The 23,458-nt window shown below is 49.4% G+C and overlaps 1 protein-coding gene across 3 annotated transcripts in view; it reads right to left on the reverse strand.

Annotated features, from left to right (window-relative positions):
• The window catches only part of Tspan18 (tetraspanin 18), a 140,538-nt gene that overhangs the window by 95,665 nt on the left and 21,415 nt on the right, over positions 1-23,458 (reverse strand). For all 3 annotated transcript variants that reach the window (XM_028878990.2, XM_028878992.2, XM_037205030.1), the window contains one exon: positions 20,965-21,045. The gene's annotated coding sequence lies outside the window, so the exon portion shown is untranslated. The remainder of the gene's footprint in view (positions 1-20,964; positions 21,046-23,458) is intronic.

Consider the following 23,458-nt stretch of genomic DNA (forward strand, 5'->3'; position numbering starts at 1 on the left):
CATCTTCAGGTACATAGTGAGTTCAAGGCCAGCCTTAGCTACGTAAGACCCTGCTTCCAAACAAACAGGATGTTAAGTCTAGTCCAGCTAAATCCAGTCAATACCCCAATGTCTACACCATAAAAGAGAAAGGGGAAATCTCCAAACAAAGGGGACATTATGAACACCATAAGTGCACTGCACCAAAGCCGCACATGTTCTGTGGAAAGTTGAAAACACCCCCAGGGTGCAGCGGGCTGAAAGACAAAGGAGGTGTTTGAGGAGAAAACAAGAGTGTGAATGGGTGGTGGGGCCCATAAATGAAGGAAAAATTTATCATCGGAGTTAACGTTCCCCATCTCTCAGTTTCCCCAACTTTAAGACAGGCATCTGAAGGCTCTGCAACTCTGTTCACAACAGGACTATTCAACCAGACCTGCTGTTAAAACACAAACTGAGAGAGGCTATGAAAGCAGTGAGACGCAGTCGACTTTCCAAGTGAACTCTGACTAGGGACAGCAAGCTGTCCCTTCTGAATTCCTGGCCGTAGGGCCTGGGGATGGGTGTGTATCCCCTGCTTTATTCCACAAGTATCCCTTTGTGTATCCTGGATGGCTAATCAAAGCCTCCACAGTGATGGAGTCTCTCAAGCTCTATGTAACACCTTATTTAAGCGCTTGCCCTGTTCAGATTTAACTCAACACTTCGTCTTGTTACCATGTTTAGAGTGGTTAAAACCACCACCGAGATTTTTAATGATACATTTTATTTATACAGCACTCCGCATTTTTATAGCATTTGCCGCCGGCATGAGCGGTGAATAATTTAGAATAAGGAGTGTAGTCAGCCTACCATAGAATTCTCAAAACCAAATCTGCTGCCCAACTTCTAACCCTCCCTGCACCTGCTGTGAGATGCCCTAAGTCTCAGTTTCCCAATAAGAAGGAGGTTCTCACCCTGTACAATTTTCAGATGGCTATGTGCTGGCATTGGATCAGCCAAGGGAGATTTCTGAGCCCTTTCTATGCTCTGGGCATAGCTCAGAGCTCTCAGACATGAGCAGGGAACAAGGCTAAGGCACTGGCTGCCTTTGGAGTCCACTGTCCAGGGAGAAAATTGGACAATGGACAAAGACTCTCACAATAGCGCTTCCTTATGCTGAGAAAAACGGAGAGGTGAGAGCATGGATCCCTGGGTCCCTGTGATGGTTAAAAGTGTTAGCTGGACTGAAACATCTCGGGTATTTCTGTGAGGGTGTTTCCAGTGAGGTCGAACTGAAGGAGGAAAGCTCTGTGCTAAATTTGGGTAGCACCATCCCATGGGCTGGGTGGGGGGAGGGGTGGGACTGGACTGAATAAAAAGGAAGAAGTGAGCTGAGGACAGCGCAAGTGTCTTTTGGCTTCCGCAGTCACTGAAGATACAATGTGGCCAGCAGCCTCAACCCCCTGCTGCCATGCATTCCCCACCTCCGCCCCACGCCCTCTCCTCCAGGGGCTGCACCCTTGAACTATGATCCAAACACCTTCCTTCCTCAAGTCGTGTTCATCAGGCGTTTTGTCACAGCGACAGTCTCGGGAGAGTTTGGCCCAGTTTGGGCTTTGGGGGAAGGCAATGGGTTGACTCAGCTACTGTAAAGATGTAAAGGCTCTTGGTGATCCACTGTTGTTGCAGTCCCTTCCCAGGCCTTGGAGGCAGGGGTGTCTGAGGAGCAGCCTATGACAGCAGCATGATGACCACCGTGCACTGAGCCCGTCAGTACCCATATCCACTTTACTATGAACCTTTTGTGGACCAGGCTCGTATTAAATGATCTGCTTTTAAGATGTGCCTCAGTTGCTCTCAAGCCAACCGTAGTGACTGTGTCTTTTTCCTCTCACAACACTAAGCTCATGGGGTCCCTGGAGGCTTCCCTAATGAAGGTGTTAAAAAGTAAGCCTTGTAGGTGAGTTGAGGAAGTCGCATGAACAGCCAGAGACTGTGTGTTCCAGAGAACGACTTATGTGAGGCCAGCTCCCAGGGGGAAGATGCTGCGGGGTCTGGGAGGCAGGACACAGAATATGATGTAGATGGTGCAGAGGATAGAGACAGAGCCTATGGCAATGGTGCTGGGATTAATCCAGAGAGCTGGGGAATTAAGCAGAGCTGTCCATGATGGATAGGGGTTCTGCAGAGCTCTCTAGTGTTTGCAGGGAGTGAGATTTGTAGGTGCACAAAGGGCCAGGCAGGTATCTATGTGAGCAAGCGTGGAAACAGAGCTGGGACATCCAGATGCGCATGCTGTGGTTATTGTTTTCCAGTCTGTGGCTTTCCTATTCATTTTCTTACCCTGTGCTGAAGTTTTTCATTTTAATGAAGTCCAATTTATTGTATCTTCCTTTTATGGTTACTATTTTTAATGGCCCAAGAAATCTTTGCGTACTTACAAGGTCTTGAAGAGTGTTCCCTATATTTTCTCTAAGAAATGAAGAATTCCCTTAACTTAATAATAAAACAACAACCCAAATAAAAAACTACATAGAAGACAAGCAGATAGATTATTTCAGGCAAGAAAATATTCCAATGATGGGAAATTTGTGTAAAAAATGCTTATTATCACCAGCTAAACAGGATGCAGCAGAAGACAAGGGAAGCAGGGAGCGCTCGCGGAGTGAACATGAGGGCCTGATTTCAGGTTTGTAGCACCCACTTAAAAAGTTGGGTGTGGTAGCATGTGCTTTAATCCCAGGGCTGGTGATCTCTGGGGCTTGCTGGCCAGCTAGACCATTCAGTCAGCGAGTTCTAGATTCAGGGAGAGACCCTGTCTCAAAAAATAATGTAGAGCCGGGCAGTGGTGATGCACACCTTTAATCCCAGCACTTGGAGGCAGAGCAGGTGGATTCTGTGAGTTTGAGGCCAGCCTGGTCTACAAAGCAAGTTCCAGGAAAGGCTCCAAAAGCTACACAGAGAAACCCTGTCTCAAAAAACAAATAAATAAGTAAAATAAAAGGTAGAGATTGATAGAGAAAGGCACTCCAACTCTGACCTTTGGCTTCCACACATATCATATGCACTTGTATACATGTGAACACACACAACACACACACACACACACACGCACGCACGCACGCACACACGTGCACACACACACAGCTATGCATGGTGGCACAGACCCATAATACTAGTATTCAGGAGGCTGAGGCAGGAAGAACCCAGACCTAGATATATAACAAGATTATGTCTAAAATAGATAGATAGATAGATAGATAGATAGATAGATAGATAGATAGATAAAATAAAAAAAAAGAAAACACAATAGATAAGAAGCATTCTGTGATCAGCAGTACAATATTCAGAAAGCAAAGCAACAGAGAAACTTGAAAAAAAAAAAAAAAAAAAAAAAAAAAAAGACAAAGAGCTACAGCAATACAACTTGTAGAAAGAAGGAAGTGAAAGAGCTAGCCACAAAAGTGCTGAGTTGTGGAAGAACGGGGCAGGTTCCAGACACCACAGATAAGAGTCTAAAATGCTCCCTGCTCTTTAGAATACACCTCAGGACACCTCTAGCCTACATTTTATCTTCGATACAGTTACTATGATTCTAAGACATTCACCAAGGGAGAAAAAGTCTGTCTCCAAACACACACTTGGACTCAATTTTTATTGAGGCATAGTTACATCGTAGCCCCAAATGGAAACAGTATAAAGGTCATCAACACTAGTGGATAACCAAGTTGTTATGGACACGGAGCGGAAGACTCCACTCAGCAATACGAAGTAAACAGCTACTGATGCCTGCCACAGTCAGGAGTATCTTAAAGCATTAAGCCGTGTGATGGAAGCCAGAGATAACAGTACCTGCTGTAGGATTCCATGTGTAGAATGTTCTAGAACAGCAAAGCTAGTATGTAGAAATAGAAAGCACTGTTGTCCCTAGGGAAAGGATCAGAAAGAGACTGTAAAGGGACAGGAGAAAATTTCTTTAATTAAAAAACTTAAACTTATTGATTTAGGAGTGTGCATATGTGTGGGCATGCACTCCTGTGCATGTCACAACATACATGTGGAGGCCAGAGGGCAACTTGCAGGAGTCAGTTCTCTCCTTCCACAGTCTGGGTTCTAGGAATTGAAACCAGGTCATCAGACTTGGCAGCAAGTGCCTTTAATCCACTGAGTCATCCTGCCAGCTGATGGGAGAGATTTCTGGACAGACAGAAACCCCGATATTGTGATGACTGTGTTGTACAAAAGGATTGTGCTGTCACCGTCCAGGTCTCTGCATCCTCAAGGGCTGTGGTTCTTGCGGAGAGAACAAAAGGTTGTGGGATGGGCGGGTATGGGAGTTCTGGGCCAGGTTCGGAACCTTTAGAGCCCTGTATTGTTATAGAATATTGCAGATATGGGATGCTTTGCTGAAAGAGTCCATCATTACCCAACAAAGATCTTTGGACTTACTGTGCACTGTTACAACCCCTGAAGTAGTGAAGACAGCACCTCAGTGTCCATCACCCATCAAGTAGCTTGGCAGATGCCTGCAGGCTTGTGTGTGCACAGGCGTGTGCCAAAGCATCACAAGGAAACCATTAGATGTTCTGATATCCAATTAAAGACGTTAAAACATTCCTTTTAAGCCACTCAGGGCTATAGCTGGAGCTCAGCTGGTAGAGTGCTTGCCTAGCACAAAGTCCTGGGTTCGAACCCCAGCTCCATATAAAGTAGGCATGGTGCACACATCTGTAACCTCAGCCCTAGCATGGTAAAAGCAGGAAGATTATGAGTTCAAGGTCATCTTCAGCTACATAGGGATTTCAGGGACAGTTTGAGCTTTATGAGACACCCTTCTCTCTCTCTCTCTCAAAAATAAGAAAACCCACTCAGCCCCTTCTTTCCTCCCCTAAGGCCAACATCATCTGAACTTACATGGAAAAAAGCCCTCCCTCTCCCCACCAAGCAGGTGAGGAGCAAGGGGCCTTGGTCTGGAACCTGCGCTCAGCACACAGGTGACAGTGGCCTCCAACAAGGGAGCCACCACAAGGTGACCAGGCCACCAGTGTCTGGCCACCCAGTATTCTGTGCAGAGGCCTCTAGAGATTTGCACATACAAATGTATTCCTTGTCTGTATGTCTGCATACAGTAGACAGTTGATAAGCTCAAGGCACATCGAGTGAGCACATCTGCCCAGCTGCCCCCTCTGTAGCCGGCAGAAAGACTACAAGGCAGTTCAAGAAAGAAAAGGGAGGATGTGAGAGGCAGGAAGCAGCAGCAGCAGTATCTATTAACAGTGGGAGAGAAGAGTGAATTCATTTCCTCCCCGTAATTTGCCTGTAAATATCCACAAACCATGCAATTTCTCTCAGCCTCCTCATTAAAGATAAATGCATAAATAAACAAGCCAATGTAGGTGCTCTGCACTCAGGCAGCGTTCCTCTCTTAAAACACCACAGTGACTTCGTGCTTGTTTTGAGACAGTCTCCAGTAGCCCGGGCTGACTGCGAACTCACTTTGTAGCCCAGGCTGGCCTTGACTTCCTGGTTCTCCAGTCTCCACCTCCTGAGGGCTGGGACACAGGTTTTTGTACCACCACAACTGGTACCCAACGCTGGAGATGGAAGCCAGGGCTTTGTACACGCTGAGCAAGTACCCTAACAGCTGAGCTATATCCCCGGGGTGACTAGCTAGTTTGGTGCCCTTACTCCCACCTCCAAGGAGTCCTAGGGATATGCTGGGGGTATGGGTGACCAAGGCCAATCTTGAGGAGGGACCTGAAGCAGACTGTCTCACAGGACCCACAAGTGGCTGACCCAGCACCCCAAGAGACCGCACCAAGAGGACTCACCTGGTTGAGTTTGTTTCAGCAAAATATCCCTCCCTTTTGACAGGGTCAGAAGTCACTCACAGATAGACCTCTGCCTTTCCTGGGTCCCTTGATAAGGAGGATGGGGGAGCCTGTTCAATGTTCCAACTGCATGGGCCAAGAGAGGGACATGGGAAGTCTCTAGCAGAGAGGCCATCAGAGGCCCAGCACAGCCCTGGCAGAAGATTGTGACTGAGCCTTAATGGGAAGAATTGTTTCAGGCAGGCCCAGGGCCCCTCACAAGTTATCCACAGTTCCTTCTCAGAGAGGTCTTTCCTTGGAACGAGGGTGAAGTGTGGGCAGGATCGGCAGGAAGCTAACTGGTCAGGAGCTTAGAATCTCCTTCCTCTCTAGATTGGGGGTGTAGAACCAAAGCCCACCCAATGGCATCCTCACATCATGAGCCAAACCCATGGAAGCTTGGGGATTGAACTTGCTTCACCAAGTCCTGGAGTGACGATGCCAGAGCCATAGTAGTAGCTTGGAGTGGAGCATTCTTCCCTGAATCCTCATGGTGGCCCCTGGAGGCAGGCCAGCCACATTGGGATTCCATTTTACTAAGAAACTGAGGCCCAGAACTACAGTCACACGGGATGGGGGGTAGGGTGGTAGGGAACACAGAATCTGAATTTAAACTGGCCATCCGGGCTGCAGGATCTTTCTCCACCAGGCCACAGGGAAGAAGGACACAAACTCGAGAAGTGGGAGGGTGCACAATCCCAGGACATACGTGCTCCTGACAAACTGGGAGGGGTGCTTTGTCCCTGGTGCCCAGCCCACTCACAGGGGCATCTCAGCACAGCAGCCCCTCTGCAAGGATAGGCCCGACTCACAAAGGAAGAAACTGGGGGCCAGGAGCTCACTGCTCTCCTGGCGTGCGAGCATCAGGGTTTCTGCTTGTGCCAACATCATGGCCACTGCTGTTGGCTTAAGCCCCAGCTCTTTCACCAGCCAGATGTGACTGCTAAGTCATCCACCAGGTGGACCTGACTTTCTGCACCCACACAGTGGCCTTAATGCCCTTCCTGAGGCCCGTGGTGCAGGATATCTGGGGGGGGGCGAAGGAGACAAATGGAGGACAGAATGCATCACCCTCGCCTGCAGGCTCCTCCAGTCAGGACTGGGCCACTCCACGAAGACTGACATTTCCCGTGGTACGCCCAGCACCCCCGAAGGATCCTCTGCCAGCACAGAGATTCAATTATGGTCATTATGGTGCACTTAGGAAAACCAGGGAGCAGGCTAATACGTTTTCGAAAGATTGGCAACAACAGAGGTTGAATCAAAACGAGTTTCCTACTTACCCCTCAGTTAAACAGAAAATCCACTTAGCCGCAGTGCAGTACCGTCTTCCCAGCCTCCTCTATTGTTCTTCCTTTCAACGGTCCGCCACTTAGCATAATGTCTTTAACACCCAAAGGCTGTCTTAGAATTAAAACTAAATCACTGATGGACAGAAGGATGCCACCAACCTCTAGGGAGGTGGTTGTCAACCTTCCTAACGCTGAGACCCTTTTTATACCGTTCCTCATGTTGTGGTGACTCCCAACCGTAGAATTCTTTCGTTGCTACTTTGAAACTATGATTTTGTTACTGCTATGAGTTGTGATGTAAATATCTGATAAGCGGGATATCTGATATATGAGATCCCCCCCTCCTCATGGGGTTGAGAGCCACAGATTGAGAACCTCTGCTCTAGGAAGTTGCAGCCCAGGACTCAACTTCCTCTAACCTGCATAGCAAGAGGAAAACCACCCTTGCTTCTGCCTTCTCTTAAGATGGTGGGCACTGGAGGCAGCGGCCCAGAGTCCCAAGAGGGAGGGTTGATTGACAACGCTGTGTCACAAGGCAAACACCACGTCACTGGAGGCTACCACAAGGAGGCTGAGGATAGGATGCGCTTTGAAGGGACCTTCGAAGACCCAGTGACCTCCACGTGTGCGAAGCTGCAGTGGACTTAGAGATAGTCCCCCCATGAAATGGGAAGGAAAGCCTATTGGCCACAGGGTTTCTGTATTATCCACAGCACCACTGACTACAGAGTGTTGCCTCTTGACACTTTTCAAGTGCCTAAGGGTCACAGTCCCCACCCATGTGGCCACTGGAGGGCCAGTCTCCCCCAACAGGGGCCTGCAGTGGTACTGTGTTGAAAAGAAGTCTTCCAGGCAACCCCAGAAATCCTAACAAACACTGCAGGTCCTTCTTAGGGCCTTTCATTGGGACCAATGGAAGGGGATGTGGAATGACCCCATGGACCCACACACTACAGGTTTGGTCCTGGGTACTCCTGGGAGGTGGGAGAACTTTAAGAGTTTGCTTTCTATTGCTGTGATGAAGACACCATGACCAAAAGCAACTTGGGGGGGTGGTGTATTCATATTACATGTCTGGATCACAGTCCATCATTGAGAGAAGCCAAGGCTAGAACCCAGGCAGTACCATGGGGGATGCTGATCCCTGACTAGCTCTTCTTTATGGCCTGCTCAGCTTGCTTTCTGATACAACTCAGGATCGTCCCCTAGCCATGGTACCACCCACAGTGAGCCGAACCCTCCCACATCAATCATCAATTAAGGAAACACCTTACAGACTTGCCAGACAATATGATGGAAACATTTTCTCAATTAATTTCCTCTTCACAGATAACGCTAGCTTGTGTCAAGTTGACAAAAAACAAAACAGAACAAAACAAACAACAACAGAGCAACTAGGAAGAACAGGAGCTTGGCAGGAAGTCCTCAGGTCACTGGGGCGTGTCCTTGAAAAGGTTAGTAGAATCCTGTCCCTCTTTCCTTCCCCTTCACCTCTTGTGAGGTGAACAGTTTTGCTTGGCTAGTCCTCCTCAGACACCATCCACTCTGGCTTCTGAGGCAGACTGTCTTCATAAGACCTGGAGCTCAGCAATTAGCTTCCAGAAGACCTTCCTCTTTCCACCTCCCCAGTGCTGCGATGGCAATCGCCGTGCCACATCTAGCTTTTTCCACAGTTTGGGCATGGAACTTAGGTCTTCCTTGTATGACGCACTGGCTAGTCTTATGTCAACTTGACACATAGTCATTGGAGAGAAGACATCCTAAATTGAGAAAATGTCTCCATAAGATCTGAGTGTAGACAAGCCTGTAGGGTTCATTGTGAGCCACCTCTGACCTGGTTGTCCCAGGTACTGTAAGGAAGCAGGCTGAGCAAGCCGTGGGAAAGAAGCCAATAAGCAGCACCCCTCCATGGCCTCTGCATCAGCTCCTGCCTCCAGGTTCCTGACCTGTTTGGGTTCCTGTCCTGACTTCCTTCGATGATGAACAACAATATGGAAGTATAAGCCAAATAAATCCTTTCCTCCCCAAGTTGCTTTTGGTCATGATGTTTCATAATGGCAATAGTAACCCTAATAAGGTCATATGGCAAGTACTTAACAGACTGAGCCCAGGAAATATATTTCTAGTATAGTCAGCCCCAGTCATAGGTTGCCTCTTGCTTTGGGCTATGATGGAGCATCCTGGTGAGAATATATGGCCAAGCAAAACTAGCACCTGATGGTGTCTTCTGATCTCTATACATAAATGCACATGTATACACACACACACACACACACACACACACACACACACACACACACACGAACATGTACATGGCCACACATGTACAAATATATTCCCTGTCTGTATTGGAGTTCACATTTAATGGAACATCCTGTGACTTTGCTCATGAGATCTGGAAAGGTTCTCAAGAGGCAAGCAAACAGTGGTGGCTGCTGGAAGTCGGTGGCTCTGTGCAGCAGCAGGGCCCTTGCCCTCTGGGATGCCTGGATGCAGCCACACACACTGTCCTGCAGTGAGAGATGGGAGTGAAGAAAAGCAGGAAGCCGACAGAGAGGCCCTTCGAGCCAGGATTCCATGAAAGCCATGCCTGGGCAGGCGTGAACAAAGGCAGGAAAGGAAGGGGCCTCTCATCCTGAGAGGGGGCAACAGAGCTTTGCTGCATTTCCAAGCTTCCAACTGTTGTTTTACAGCCTGAACAATAACAGACACGCTCACGCAACCCTTGTTATCTTTGGAGAACATCCTGGTGGTCTAACCCATTGCAAGCAATTTGAGGCCAGAGATTGGGGTTTTCAGTGTCTGCACCAAGAGATGCTAGGAATGCCTGTGAGGGGAGAGGGAGGGAAGAAGGGTAAGTTATAGAGACTCTGTGAGCACAAGTGCCGGAGCTGGCCAGTCCCCATGTGTTAAGGACGTCCTAAGGGCCATGGGGATCTCTCTAGAAGGAGTGGCCAGTGCTGTTCTGGCTCCCCTCACTGCCTCCCGGAGGCTTCAGGGTCATGCATGGGCTGGATGCTGTCTGGACAGTGGGCAATCCCAGCTCCAGCTTCTGGCCTCTGTCACCATGTCCTCTTCCTTTCTCAGGAGCCACTGCCCAGCCTGACACTGTAGGACGCAGAACAAGCCAGAGAACTTGGATGGCAAGACAGCAAGCAGGCTCTGCCCCTCATCTTCCAGACCCAGGGTCTCCTGGAGAACATGCCTGCCTCGTGGCTCAACAGTTCCGAAGAAGCCTCTTCTTTGAAGTAGATGTCAGCTCCTGAGGGACCTTTCCTACTGAAAAGACTCTGTGGGGAGTCCTGGCAGAAATTCAAGACAAAAACCCCTGGATCCTTATCTCTTGGTGTTTATGCCATTTTTAATTAGAACAGCTGCTTCCACACCTGGCTGTGCTGAAAGGGAAAGGGAAAGGTGGAGAGGGAGGGCAGGGGCAGGGACAGGGGTCCTACTGAGATAAGCAGGTGGGACTGACTTCCCAGAGGCCACCAGGGTAAGCTGCCACTCTGGGGACCAAGCTTTGTGCTCCGTTCCTCAAACACAAAAATGGTACCCGAGATTCTGACTGCCCACAGGAAACTACAGCTGGGCAAGTGCCAGTTCAGGGCCCATCTCTGGGACAGAAGGCTCCATAGTCACATGACAGGACTCAGCCACAGGTCCCTTCTCTGTCCTCACCTAGTTCCATCATCCCCATTCTCTGGCAGGGATCCCTGGGAGCCGTTTACCCATGGCTAGTGAGGGAAGGGAGCAGCAGGCTGTCCTTCTGGGTTTCGGTATCAAGGGTAAGACTTGCATGCATGGAATGCTAACCCTCAAACCAGGAGCTGGAGAGATGGCTCGGCCATCAAGAGCGATTACTGCTCTTGCCAAGACATGGGTCCAGTTTCCAGCACCTACAGGATGCTTCACAACTGTCGGCAGCTCCAGCTCCAGGGGATGCAGTGCCTCCTCTGACCTCCATGGGTCTCTGAACACACCTGGTGCACATACATATACCCAGGCACACACACATGCACATCAAATTAAAAACAAAACACATCCTGAAACCAAGTAAAAGTAAACAGTTCAGAGCAGGGTCCGGGATAAAACACTGCTTTGAGAATGACCTTGTGGTGACCCTGGGTCTAAGTGACCGCTTCAGTCTCTAGCAGGTTTTAAGAGTATGTATGGACACTTCCAAAGAATATGCCAGTATAGCTTAGCCTGTCTATCTGCCTTTCTTCATTCCTTCTTTCCTTGAGCTTGGAAATCAAGCCTGATAACTTGAGTTTAATTCCTGGCACCCAGAGTAGAAACTGAGACTCTGTTCTAGAAGTTGCCCCCCTCGAGTTCTGACCCCTCCCCCACAAGCCCTGGCACACTCATGCATACACATTTTGTGTATTCATAATGCATATGTAAACATATACATGTATGTAGCTGGGCATGGTGGTGCATGCCTTTAATCCCAGCATTTGGGAGGCAGAGGCAGAGGCAAAAGCAGGTGGATCTGCACATTTGAGGTTAGCCTAGTCTACAGAGCAAGTTCCAAGAGAGCCAGGATTACATAGAGAAACCTTGTCTTGGGAAGACAGGGGGGGAAATGCATGTATGTATGTATACATACACATGTGAACAGTAAATTAAAACATATAAAAGAAGGTCTTGCCATGTAGCATAGGCTAGGCTAGAGCTTGCTTTATCCTCCTGCCTTAGCCTCCCAGGTGCCAGGACAGGTATGTTTTAGCACTCCCTGGCCTTCTAGCCTTTGAAGAATATTGTGCTTGTGTGGGTGATGACGTAGAGTACACCCATTCATTCCAATAGAGCTAACAGCTGTGGAGTCAGAGACGTGTTCATTTCCAGAGCAAGGGGCCAGAGTCGTCCGAGCTCCCCATGGTGCTGGCTATCCTGCAGCTAAAGGACAGCTTTCAAATAAACAGTAGAACAGCGACATCGAGGACGAGGTTATACACACACTGGATTGCTGCCGATGCCGCTATCCTGTGTGGACCGTTTACTGAACCTTGTGGACGTCACTTCTAGGAATTTCTTCAAATATATTTTCCTCGGTGTGAAAATATCCATAAGTGTAGTGAAAACGTGATACTTCAGGAGCTAGAGAGATGGCACAGTGGCTATGGACACTGTCTAGGTTCAGGTCTTAGTGCCCACATGAAAGTCACATCTGTCTGTAATGCCAGTTCCAGGCACTCAGCACCCTTTTCTGGCTTCCATGGGTTTTGCATGCATGTGGTGCATAGACATATATGCAGGGAAAACGCCTGTGCACATAAAAATAAAAATAAATATTTTGGAGTGTTAATCCAACAAGATATGGAGGTGTATGTTTGCAATTCCAGCTCCCAGGAGGCTGAAGCGGTAAGGTTGTGAGTTCAAGACCAGTCTGGGCTACGTAAGGAGGCCTTGTCTCACAAAACAAATATCAGTTCACTGGTTCTTGTGGCTTTGTGCTACTTATTTAAAAATTGCATTTCTTTCTTTATTTTGTGTTTGTGTGTGTACTCACAGGACTGTGCACATCACAGCACACATGTGGGGGTCAAAGGACAACTTGAGATGTCAGTTCTTCCCTTCCACCACGTGGGTCTGAGGGATCAAACTCAGGTCACCAAGCTTGGCGGCAAGTGCCCCTACCGGCTGAGCCTTCCTGCTGACCCTCATCTCGCTTTTCTGTGGGTTGTAATGGTCGCCTCCAGGGTCCCACATACAAAGATCATCACAGACCTGAGTATCTGAGTCCCTCTTCCGTGCTCCGTTATAACCAGTCTCATTCCATCCCTGTGACTGAAGAGAACCTCGTGCAGAATGGTGGGTATTAAACACTCTGCCCCGGGTGAGCTATGCAGAAGTAATAGCTGCTTGTGTCCACTGGGATGTGGGGCTCCAGCATCTTTCTGGGTGGTCGGTGGATGAGATAACGCTGGACGGGGAAGGAGGAAGACTTGGTGAAGCATTCAGCCTCCTCAGTGTGGGCAGGCCTTGTCCAGTCCACTCGAGACCAGACAGAGCAAAAGGTCTAAGTGCCCTGATTAGAGTATGCCTCCTCTGAAACTCAGGTGGGCCCGTGAGAAGGTGATGAGGGCTGACAGCACATGAGGACCCTTCCTAACCAGTAGGATTAAGGTCTTTATTAAAGAGGCTTCCAGCAGCACTGGCCCTTCCTCTCCACCTTCCACTGTGTGAGGGCACAGTGTTCCCTCGTGGAGACCCGATCTTCACTAGATAATTAAACCTAAATCTGACACCTCAGTCTTGGGCAACCCAGCCTCTGCTCGGGAGGGTTCAGGGGGCCTTCTTTTTAAATTATCCAGCCTTGAGTATCTTGTGGTAGCACAAAATGCACTAAGACGCCAAGTGAGAAAAGACTTCACCAGCTTGACTTCATGACCCAGGACACTGGCTCTCCTTTTTCCTTCCGCTCCTGCCCTCAGATGGAAACCTGTGCCATTGGTTCTGCTGGATCTCCAGCTTGCCAAGTGCTGGCCTTGGTGTTTTTCAGCCTCCATCATTGCAGAAGCCCATTCCTTACAACACACACACACACACACACACACACACACACACACACACACACACACACACACTTGGTTCTTGTTTCCATTCCTAACACACCTAGGTATAGCTCTACAGAACCAACTGCTTTCTCACTTGAGAGATCAATAAGCATATGAAATTTAAAATTAAAAAAAAAAAACAGAACTGGAGAGATGGCTCAGTGGTTAAGAGCACATACTGCTCTTGTGGAAGATCTGAGTTTGGTTCCCAGTACCCATGTGAGGCTGCACACAGTTGCAGCTTCAGAAGATCCAATGCCTCTGGCCTGCACAGGCACCATCATTTGTGAACACATACCCACACGCATTCATATAAATAAAAAGAGAACAAATCTTTTTCTTTAAGAGCAGACAACCACTTCTACTAAGACTCAAACAAAAGAAATACTTTAGTACAAGACCAGTCGGGAAAAATGTAAAACTCTGATGAAAAGAATCAAAGAAAAATAAAGCATAGAAGGCAGCCCATGGTCATGGGTAGGACTCCCTACTGCCCACTTATCAATGATTCCCAACCAGAGGTCCAGATTTCAGTGGAATCTGGCCAAAATCCCTCAAGACATTTTGTGATAATAACCAATTGATTCTAAGGTTTACACATGTGGGCAAACAAAATTCCTAGTTAACCAGGATAATCAATCCTGTCTTAAAGAACAGAGGTCAGGGGACAGAAACTGCCGCTGTTAGGACACACTGTACTGCAAAGTAAGCACAGCCATGTGGAACTGGCAAAGGCACAGCCTGGCTAATGGAACAGGCTTGAGTGAGGACATAGACCCCATAAATCCTGTCAACTGATCTTTGACAAAGAAGCAAGGGTGACATAGTAAAGAGAAGATCCAATAAGTAGTGCTGGGGAAACCAGACCCTGCACAAAAACCATCACCACCATCGTTACCGTCACTACCATCATCCTTATTACCATCAACATCACCATACTGTCATCCTCATAATCATCATCACAACCATCACCATCATTGACATCACCACCATCATCATCACCAACCATCACCCTCATCACCACCATGATCATTACCATCACCACAACCATCAGAATCACCATCATCGCCATCATTGCCATCATCGTCAACATCACCATCATCACCACCATTGTCATTGCTACCACTACCGTCACCATTAAAATATTCATCAGCATCATTTAAACAAAGGCCTTTAACCATTTATAAAAATTAACTCAAAATAGAGCACAGACCTAAATGTGAAACTATAGAGGACAACATTAAGAAACAAAAACTAGATAACCTTGCCCAGCGTCGTAATCACACCTGTAATTCCAGCACTCAGGAGGCTGAGGCAAGAGAATTGCAAGGTGGAAGCCAGCAGGGACTGCATGGTGAGTCTTCTGAAGAGGGGAGGGAAGGGGGAAAGGAGGGAAGAAGAGAGTTCTCGAGTCCTGAGAAGATGCAGATTTGATGGCAGTGCTTGGGACGCAGTGATCAGCCTAGACTACGATTTGAGAGCAGGAGACACCCTGGGAAAGGCAGTGCTGGGAAGACCTGAAAAGATGTGCAGGTGCTGGGGCTGGGGGAAGGGAGGCATGGCCAGGTGGGGCTCAGACACCTCTAGGGGGGTGAAGTTATCCTGTGGACACTTCATGGCCATGTTTGTTCTCATTTGTCAGAACCCACGGACCAGATGTGAGTGATCCATCACACAGGCTTCAGACTGTGTGGCAGTGACTTGGAGTGTGCATTCATTGACCGTGACACAGTCTTGATGAGATATGCCCTCGGTGGGGAGCTGTGTCTGTGGTGGTAGGAGGCATAGTCGAACGCTCCCCATCTTCCCTCCAATTTGCTATGAACCTGAAAGTTCTTTGGGAAGTAATATCCTCTCAGAAAGAAAATGAACGAAAGAAAAAAGCTTCAGATTCCAGAGAGAGTCTCAACCCTTGATCCTACAGTGTCCTTCCTTCATGACATGGGATGGGTTGCTCCCTCGCCCTGCCATCAGTGGCTCTTGGGACAAGTGACACGTGACAAAGACTCACACAGTTGCACTACTAGCTGGGCCAGGCTTCTCCCTTCGTTTGCAGGCCGGCTAACACAATATTCTGTTCTTATCTTTTTCACGAGGGAAAGAGGCAGCTGGGTGCAGAGCAGGTCAGAAGACTTACAGACGAGGTCATTTCTACTGCTGCTTGCTGTGTGACCTTAGGCCGGTCACTCCCCTCTCTGATGCTGACAGGGCCCTTCATGAGACAGTCCTCACTGGACTCGGTCTGCAATTGAAGCCTTTCTCCAGCTGTGATTCACAGCTCAGATTTGCATCATTATTAAACAGTAGCAGCTTCTCAGGACCATGTCTGCTCCTCGCTGCTGCTGCGAGACAGAGAGAATCAATTTGCTCACTGGGGAAATGAAGACATTATTATCTCTCCAAGATGTCCTGGAATAGGGACCCTACTGAGCAAGCAGGCCTGTCTGCCTGGCTCCATGACAACTGAGCCAGGGATCTGGAGGCTCCCAGGCAGAGGTCCACTTGGCCTTGCCTCCTGTAGGGACCAGAAGTGTGTGGCCCCCAAGCAACCCTTTTTTTTTGTGTGTAGACTTAAAACTGAACATAAGGGGTTGGAGAAATTGCTCAGTGGTTAGAGCACCTGTTGTCTTTCAGAGGATAAGGACTTCGTTTCCAGCATCAGCATGGTGGCCCACAACCAGGGGACCTGATGCCCTTTCCTGACCTCCACAGGCATTAGGCATACACGGGGCACATGCATGCAGGCAAAACACTAACACACACAAAATAAATTTAAAACAAAACAAAACAAAACAAAACAAAAAAAAACAAAACAAAACAAAAAAAAAAACCCTGAACTTATAAAGGGAAGAAGGCGCAGATCTGGGCTGGAAGCCTTCAAAGGGGGCAGAAATGGTAGGGGCTGTTGTGAGTTACAGATACATAGGACCAGCCTAAGCTAGAAAGTTCTGGAAGGCACTGGGTGAGTGAGAAGGAGACCTGGGTGTTGAGACTCTGTCCCTAATACACATCTCAGGCCCAGAGCGAGGAGGCAGCTATAGGAGAGATGTGGCTGGAAGACGCTTCGTGAAGTTATGTTCTGGCTGGAGGCCCTGAGTCAGAACTGAGTCAGAACGGGAGAAACACAGGCCATGTGGAACTGCAAGCCAGACATGACATCATCATTTGGGGACACTGGTGCTCCATCCTCACAGTCAGTGCCCTGAAGTCCTATGGGCATCTTCACAGGCTAGAGGATGGACTGAGACCATCACCCAGGCTGATAGCCAGCAAGGAGGGGCCTCGAGTTCTCCCCTCAAGCACTGGGCCCTCATGCCTACGGATGAACCACTGGCTGATGTGGTGTCCCCAGCCATGGTGGATCCTGTCTGCAGCTTGAAAACATGCAGAGAAGAAGCTGGAACCCCATCAGGGAGTGGAATTACTGTACCTCATTATCACATCTAGCATCAAGGACATAAGGCTTCTCCTGAGTGGGGTCAGAACCTAACTAGAGTCAGGCTGAGCTCGGGGGCTGTAGAGGAGAGTGATGCAGGCCGAGTCTGCCCAGAGGAGGGTACTCAGGAAGTCAAGACAGTGCCTACCTTTGCATCCCAGAGGGAGGTCAAGGTAGCTGGGCCCCTCAACCAACAGATGAGCAGGGCTGGGCCTGGCGTGTGAAGAAAAGCCACACTTCTTCTCTGCAGCCCCAGAAAGCAGATCCAGGCCCGGTAGACAGAGCATAGAGGTTCCTGCTCAGCCCAAGGAGATGTCGTGACCCATTAGAGCCAGCCCCCCACAGCTGTGTGAATCCCTGAGGATGAAGTAAGACCCCAAGGTAGAGATCCAATCTGTTCATCCACCATTGAGCTACTCCAACTCTGTGCATGGCTGAGCCATCAGGCCCCTTCCCAACCCTTTGCGTGAGAAGAAATAGAATTTTGGTCCACCTTTTAGAGCCAGAGCCAGAGCTCAGAGAAGTTGAGTGCCTTGGCCAAGGTCACACAGGGAGGCAGAGCTGTCTCAACATCCAAGTCACAACATCAAGCAAGTTGATCAAGGTCACCAACCATCTCCAAGGTCTTCTAGAGGGTGGGGCTCTTGCTCTATCCGCCTTCCAGTCTCAGACTCGCAGCTCCATCACAGTCTCCCCACCCATGCCTTCTCTTCTCCATCTTTCCAGCAGCCTCTCAGATGCCCCCATCTCACCTGCTTGGAAAGCCCAGGCATGCTCAACCTTGATTGAACACTGGAGTTCCCTGGGGAGCTTTGAAGCACAGCAGTGAGCCTCAGAATGACACCCAAAGGTACAGCCACCAAAATCTAGGGGCAGATACCTGACCAGTGGAATGGAGCTCAAAGTCAAGAAACGAACCCACACCTGAAAGACTGACGAAAAAATAAACTCACATGTCCGCGATTGACTCATTTTCAGCAAGACTAACGGACAAATCAGGGGGAAAGGATGGTGCCTGACGAAGCTGGGACAGCTGCTGTTCCCTACCTAACACCACAGAAAGTCAGTCCTCCCTAAGGAGTCAGCACTCTGAGGCTAAGGCTAGAATTACAAACTCCTGCAAGAAAACAGAGGCGGCCCTTCGAGACCTTGTATTTGGTAATGGATTCTTGGACAGGACATCAAAGAAGGCACGAACAACAGCAACCAAACAAAACAGACAAAATGGAGCTGAGAGCATCCTCTGCTGGGGCGGTGGGGTCTCCCTCCACCACCCACTCCCCTCCTGCCATCTGCTTCTTGTGGGCAGATCTCTGAAGACTTCATAGAGGGCTGGCTGTCTCTCTCTCTCTCTCTCTCTCTCTCTCTCTCTCTCTCTCTCTCTCTCTCTCTCTCTCTCTCTCTCTCTCTCTCCTCTCTCCCTCTCCCTCCATATCTCCATATCCAAGGTCTCATTGTGTAGCCAAGTCTGATCCCTCTTGATCTTCTTGCCTCACTCTTTCTGAGTGCTGCTGAGATGAAAGGTGACTGACTGGGAACTTCTTTTGTCCCGTCCCACGCACATTGTACAAAGCTGGGTAGAGAATTAGGGAAGGGCGTCACTATGCATGGAAGATGTGCCCTTTGGATGTTCAGCAAATGGTTTCAGGGGCGGGAGGCCTGTGCTGAATTCTTCCCTAACCTCTTGGTAGACATGAGTCCTGGAGCGGGTCACCAACTTCTCTGTCACTCCAGTGGCCCCACTCATAGGAAACTAAGGAAGCTGGCTTTTGAGTGTTGGTACAACCAACGGTTACCTGCTGAAGGGTGACCGGGGGTGACATGTCAGAATGGAGTAGAAGCTGGGGAAAGCAGCTCCCACCCCGGATGGCCTCACGCCCCAGTACATCAGAACTGAGTGCTCACTGACACAAGCCAGACCCCTCTCCCAGCCGTTTTTAGACCAGGCACAGGAAAAGGTATGTGTCTCCTGGGTAACATCACTGTTCGTTGATAAACATCCACTCTTCCATCAGGAGGCCTGGGTATTTTTAGGAAGGTCCTCTAAGAGGCCACAGGACCCCAAAGAGGGCTGCCATTGTTCTAAGCAAATGGAGCAGGTGACTCCTACTAGCCATCACCTTCCCTCACCACACCTGATAATAGTGCTGAGATTACAGAGTGGTTGAGAGGCTGAGAGGGCAGAATGGGATAACCTGGGAAGCATGTGTGACTTGACCCAAAGAGGTACACACTATTTGCCTTTTTCAGAGATGAGCTGTCAGTCACTCTCTAGGTATAGCCAGGCCCCAGCACTAGGTAGCACCATGCAGACCCTGGACTCTGCTTGTTGCTTGGAGGCCACTTGATGTTGTTTCCTGTGACTGGCCTTTATCTGTTGGGAGGAGGGCCCAGGCTCAACCTTCAGGCTTCCTGACTCCCTCCTGAGGGTGACCCAGTGACGACTCCTGCTGCCCTGAAGGATGGTCCTGGGGAAGCAAGCTCTCTCCCAGTAGCTTGAGCCCTCTCATAAAGGAAACGGGGCAGCTCCGGGCTCTGTATATGTCTGTGGGGATCGAGGCTGAGGCCACTGCTGGAGGTTGCAGAGCGGGAGAACTCCAGGTGCCCAAAAGGCCATCCTCCACTAGAACCTCAGCCAATCCCAGCTCTGCTAGCCACCCAGCCTTAGACTGAAGCCAAAGTCACACCCAGGCAGCCAGCTGCCTAGCACAAAACAGCTGAGGAATTGAGCCGGCAATGAGGAAGGTGGCTGAGTGCTGGCCAGCCACAGACAGCAGGGCATCAAGATAGGAAATACCACCAGCCTACTGCACAGCAAATCTGTGTGCAATGACCAAGCCCTGAGGACAACAGCCCTGGGCATGGGAAAGCAACAGAGGGGCCCACGCAAGAAACTGGGTGGGGTACTTCTAGAATCTTCCCCGTCTCTCCCAGGATAGCGTGAGGAGATGTTATTTTAAGAGTTTCAAGGACAGAAATCTAAGACGCATGAGTATTTTACAAAAAGTCCAGTATAAAAACATGGAGCCCCCAGGACAAAGAAAAAAAAAAAAAAAAAAAAAAAAAAAAAAAAAACCACCAAGCACTTTCATGCTTCTTCAGGAACCAGAATTTCACACAAGAAATTTAGTTAATAGGTTTGGCTTTGCCTGGAATCTCAAGTAACAGAATGAGTAAAAGATCCAGAACCATGGTGCCATTTAGTCAGGGGTTCAAATCCTGCCCTGTCACTCAGTGCTATGTGACCTTGAGAAAGTCTCTTTGGCTCTCTGACCCCAGGTTTTCTCTACTCTTTTAAAATGGAGGTAGAAACAGTGCCAAGATCATACGCACTGGTGGTTGCAGCCGGCCAGAAGACAGTAGGCCTGAACTCTTCATTCAGGAACCTTCCATGAGGCCACTCAGCATTTCTGGGGTCCTGGAGTCCCAGAGGCAGAACTCAGTCTTGTTATGCTGAGTATTGTCATGCACAAGGGGACGGATGTTTGTCCTATGATGTTAAATGTCACCCTCAGGATGGTGAGCACTCTAGGGAGCTGCTTCCTCCTCACAGTCCTGAGACTGGGGTGGATGCTGAGGGTGACCAGAAAGGAATCATGGGAGTTGTATCCTCCTCAGAGAGCTAGTTCCCACTTCCTGGATGGACCCCCAGTTGCTTGTGCCATCCCTGAATTAACATCAGGGCATGGAGACTGGGGTAAAGCTGCTCTCCCCTGCCCCGTACCCCTAGGGCATGAGCCCCAAGACTCTCCCCCAGAAAGGTGGTTTTGGAGGGCAGGAGACAGATGAGAAGTCCAGTCATCTTGATTAAACAAGGCCACCATCACTACATCATGAAATCCTACCTCTTTCAGCTGTTGTCTTTCTTCCTGGGGAGGCACTGAGGTCCCCTTGAAGTCTCCTGATGCTGGGCTTCAGGGCAAACTCTAGAGGAGGACGAGGGAAAGCAAGGGTTAGTGGGGGGTGTGCATGTGTCTTCTGGGGTCACTTCTGTCCAGACACACACTCTTATCCCAAGATCCCCTTCCCCTTGACACTGTACCAACAGAGACTGCCAGAGCTGCCCAAGCTTCCCAGATGGCATCCTCTGTCTTTCCAGTTTTCATCCCCATATTTTTGTCCCCCACTCCAGCCCTAGACAACCTGGACTCACACACCCGACACTGAACAGACCAGAACACCAGCCTGAGCATGTTTGCTTTGATCTGGAAATGGCTTTCTGAGCAACTGAAGGAAGAGGAAGGAAAGTCCACCATCACCTGATGAATGCAGGCTCTTTGGACAGATCTCTAATTTCAAGTACTGTACATGAAGAGATACACAGCCAGGGGAGAGAGCATGGAGGTGACATCTCAGTTCCATAGTGTGGCTCAGAAGCCCAGCTTCTCCGTCTCTCCTATCACACTGAGGAGGAGGAGTTACAAAAGGGTAACATTCACCACATCCTAGCGGCATATTGGCTAGGCAAGGCTTAGACCAGCCCCAGGAACTGCCTTGTCACACACAGCTGAATAAAATAAGCAAGGCTTGCAGCCACCATGGCAGAGAGGTGGGAGCAAGGTCACAGTTGTGACCCTCTGACCACAAGAACTGAGCCAAACTGAACAGAGGAGACCCTGTCACTTCATGCCACCTAAGGCAGAGACCAGGACGCCACCGTGAGAAAGCCTGCCCACTTCAGGTTGAAGACCCTGAGCACAGAGGAGGTGAGTAAACTTCTCAAAGTCTAAACAGAAAGTTTTGGCAAGACAGGGACTAGATCTCAGCTCTGAGGAGCCCAGAGTGACAAACAAATGTACTGCTTCCACGCGGGAGACGTCCCAGTGGGACAGGAATGAGTTTAAGGTCTCCTTCACGAGAGAGGTTCTCAGTACGTTAACTGGTGGGGAGTGGTATGGTCGGGGGCATGGCTTGGCTTTAGTTGGCTATCTGTGTGTGCAGTGCCATCAGGCTGTGTGAGCCCTGGGGACCTCATGGATCATGGGTCAGAAGAGTGCTGCAGTTGAAGGAATCTGAGGTACATACACACCGATACACATGTTCACGTGTGTGAACATATCACACCATGAATGCATATGTGCACACGTGGACCTATGCACAAACACATACATGCATGAATGTGCATATATGATGTGTGTGCATGCACACAAGAGTGTGCTCTCTCACACAGACACGTGTGCATAAAGACTTTTCATTTTGGAGGGGTTTTTGTTTATTTGTTTGTATTTTGGAGACAGAATCTCACCGAGCCCAGACAGACCTTCAACTCACTACATAGCCAAGGCTGACCCTGAACTCCTGATCCTCCTGCCTCCACTTCCTTCCAGGGCTAGAAGCCACCACACCTGGCTAGAGTTTTCATTTTTTGACCCAGAAGTGGGCATCCCTACTTATCCATCTGAAATACTCAGTAGAACACTGGTACGGCCTGTGGACTGTGATCCACGCCTACCGCCATCTGACCATGTTGCACACACCTCCGTGACACACAGATAACAAACGGAGCCTTAACACACAAGATGAACACCTCGCTTATCTGTGGCATTGCACCCCTTTGAGTGAGAATGCCCACACTCTTGGCTCTTAACGTACCATGGTACTTGTGGACCAGACTTCATCATCTGCTTATCAGATACCATGGCCTCTGCTTATCAGATACCATGGCCATGTCCATTTTAGGCCAGGAGAACCTTGCTACCATCGTGCCTTGGTGTCCACGGCAGCATGTCTATATCAGATACAGTCAGAAGGTGCCTCTTGTCTTGGTTGTAAACCTGAAGCAAGGGTTTTGCTTAGGGGATGGATGTCTGTTCGGGTCCTCTCCCAGGGGCTGAGACACAGTGTCCCAGGACAAAGGGAGGAGTCTGACGGCTGGCGAAGACAGATGTCCAGGGTCCCACTGCCCGGGGCACCTCTGAGGAGCAGGCACTGCATTTACTGGCTCAGAACTGATAATGAGTTTTTATGAGCTCAGGGGAACACTCAGAACACGTATTAATGTCAAGCATGCCCGTCAGCCATGCAGCTTGAGTGAATGTCACACATTAACGAAATTAAAGGCTCCAGCCAGAGGCAGCTGCAGGCTCATGTCAGGAGGTTGAAGAGGCCCTGCTCTGACAGAATCACTTTCCACATCAGCGGCTCCCACCAGAGCAGCTCTAGGGCAGACGGATCCCATCTTCCTGCACCCTAAAGGAGATGAACTGTCTCCACATAGCCAGGCAAGACCAACCTCCCGCCAAGTCTCATCCCACGGGAGGCCACTCTGCTGGGATTTCATTCCTATCCCTTCTGCCCCGGGGGAGGGTGGTTGTCACCCATGTTCCAGCATGAGGACCC

This window comes from Peromyscus leucopus, chromosome 4 (assembly GCF_004664715.2).
Source record: "Peromyscus leucopus breed LL Stock chromosome 4, UCI_PerLeu_2.1, whole genome shotgun sequence".
Lineage (NCBI taxonomy): Eukaryota > Metazoa > Chordata > Mammalia > Rodentia > Cricetidae > Peromyscus > Peromyscus leucopus.